At 34.6% G+C, this 2775-nt stretch overlaps 1 pseudogene; it reads right to left on the bottom strand.

Annotated features, from left to right (window-relative positions):
• Window positions 1–214: 214 nt before the first annotated feature.
• On the bottom strand, window positions 215–1944 carry LOC101707769 (ribosomal protein S6 kinase alpha-3 pseudogene; annotated as a pseudogene).
• Window positions 1945–2775: the final 831 nt, after the last annotated feature.

Genomic DNA, 2775 nt, shown 5'->3' with positions numbered 1-2775 from the left:
GGGAAAGACATGTACATTTTGAAAGTGTTACAGCATGAATAACAGCTGTTCCACAATCTGGCCATTTTTAGGATTATTCAATAATATTGTTGATCCAGTGCATCATTTAATGAGATTTAATTATCAATTAGTAATAGATTCCAAGTTTTAAAAGGCATGTAATATATTAATGAAAGCAATACAAAAATGTTCTGTGTATAGAACTGTTTACAAAAATACAAAAATATTTTGGATGTCACAAGGGATACAGTGCTCCTATAAATGGATTGTTTAAGCTAAGTGCTTAACATAAGCAGTCCATCCCTATAATTAACAAAGAATATTTAAGGGACAGGAAATATTTTCTACAAAAATAATGCTACATTGTATACTTTAATCAGTGCATTTTAGGTGGCATTCTTATGTTTCTTATTTTTCTTGTTGATTCAGTAAATATATCGTCACCATTTTCATTTTGTCAGAAGCCTCAAGAAAATCTAACTTCCTGACAGTCATTTAAAGCGGGAAGAGACAAAAACAGAATCAGCAAGAGCATTATGGGTAACAGCTTCGACAGTGTGTACTTGCAGATGTCTCTAGATATGTGCTACCTGTCACCAGAATACATGTTATCATCTTACACTATGGTACCAAATATCTCACTAGGGTCTCTTCACCAGGATGTTGAGGGGATTTTTAAAAATATCTCTCCCCTGAGCAAAGGTAGAGTGGCCTACAGGTTCCCAAACTGGTGACATTATTGTTTAGAGCAGAACATGTAGTTGCCATGGCACCTTTTACTAGATGTGGTACAGAATTCTAGTGAGAATTCTGGACAAATGAGTGAGAATATTGTTACCTATTTGTGCCAGTAGTTCCTCTGGTGTATCATCAGAACCATTTGCAAATGGAGTGTGACCAGTAACCTCTATGTTGAGGACACAAGACTCCATATAACACAAGCAGCATCATAGCCTTGGCATTTGAAAAGCTCTGGTTGCAGTGTAACAAGGAGTCTTGAGAAGACTGCTTTCCACTCCCAGCTGCTTCCAAAGCCAAAGTCACAAATTCAAATAGATTCTGGATTACCAGATTCATCCACATAAAGAATGTTGCTATAGGTGCCAGGGATTTAGCTCAGTGGTTTTGCCACCTGCTGCACAAGCGCAAGGTCCCGAGTTTGATCCCTGATACCCCCCCAAAAAAGAATATTGCTATGTTTCAAGTCCCTGTGAACCACCTCTTGCACATAAAGGTAATCAACAGTTTTTACTATAGTAAACAGGACAGCACTGACCTCTTGTTCAGAGAAAAATTTCTATCTAAGAATTTTATCCAGAAGTTCACTCTTTTCATAAGTCTACATACACATACTTCCCATCATCATATACATTCTTGGAGTAATAAATGTTTGGATGCTTTCCACAACAAAGAAGAATTTCAATTTCTTCTGTTGGGTCTCTCTTGGTTTTAACAATAATCTTTAATGCAAACTCCTTGTTTGTGGCTTGATCTCTTGCAAACAAAGTATGAACCAATTCAAATATTTTCTTTTACTTCATATCCATCAGTAGACTAAATATTGTTCCTGTGTAACTGATGAACAATTGAATGTACATCAACTATCTGCATAGCTTGGCTTTCATCTCTGGAGGTTATAGCAACAAAACTAAACTCCCAAAAATGTTGATGATGTTCATTAGCAATAGGTGGAATCCCAGGTGAATCTTTTGAGAGTTTTTGCAATAAATTTAGAATCAAAATAATATATATCTTCACACCTGCTAGTTGCAAGTTTAAAAGATGAATGAATTTCTCTTCTATAAATTTATTCCAGTAGATTGCTGAGAAAAATGAATGCCTTTTAATTTCTTCAACTCCATTCTGTTCCGCACCTAATGGTCAACATTTTGTTTGAAAAGCATTCATACAGACTCTGTTTTCAGGACTCAAAAACTGTGGCATCCCAAGTTTGTTGTTGTTGCAGTTTCCCTTTGCATTGTATTGCTTTGACAACTGTAATTTGAATCAGATCTGAAAGAGGTCCAGAATAAAATATATTTTGATATTAAAAAAATAATAAATTTAAGAATTATAGTTGCTATTTCTTTTCTATCTTTTTTTTTGGTAAAAATAGTGTACCAATAAGCATTCCAAACATTAACTCACCAAAAGACAATCAGTTGGCACTTGAAGTATGACCTCTACGATTACTTCTGGAATCATATATTCCACAGTTCCACAAAAAGAACATGCTATTTTTTCATGATCAATACATTCTTAAGGCAAAATCTGTTAACTTGATGTGAACTTCTTCACCAAGAATGGTTTCTGGTTTCAAGTTCTTATAGGTTATTCCCAGGCTATGTAGATTATCTAAAGCAAGTACAAATTCAGCCAAGTAGAACTTGACATCTTTTGAAATCACTGTTTTAGATAAATGTGTGAATAAGTCTCCTCTCCTGAGAAAATTCAAAATAAGATAAAATGTCCTTTCAATTTGATAAGCATAATGCAACTTAGCACTCAAACAGTAATAAATGTCTACCAAGATAGCTCATTCCATTTTTGTCCAAACAGTCTCAAACTTTAAGCATGGCCTTCTGTAATACCTTCAGGCATAAAGCTATCTAGAATCAAAGCCTTTCTAAACTAAGAAAACCTTTCCAAATGATCTCTGCCCTAATGCTTTTTAAAAATCAAACTGGGAAGAATCTGTTTTTTTATGTCCTCATCTGATGTGTGTTACAATTTCTTTGATGCTGCTTTCAGTTTGTGGATTAATCTTATACGTTC

The sequence above is a fragment of the Heterocephalus glaber genome, unplaced genomic scaffold (assembly GCF_053883595.1).
Source record: "Heterocephalus glaber isolate CG9 unplaced genomic scaffold, H.glaber_assembly_v1.0 deba00001673, whole genome shotgun sequence".
Lineage (NCBI taxonomy): Eukaryota > Metazoa > Chordata > Mammalia > Rodentia > Bathyergidae > Heterocephalus > Heterocephalus glaber.
The sequence above is the reverse complement of the archived record's forward strand: the minus strand, read 5'-3'. Positions and strand labels throughout refer to the sequence as shown.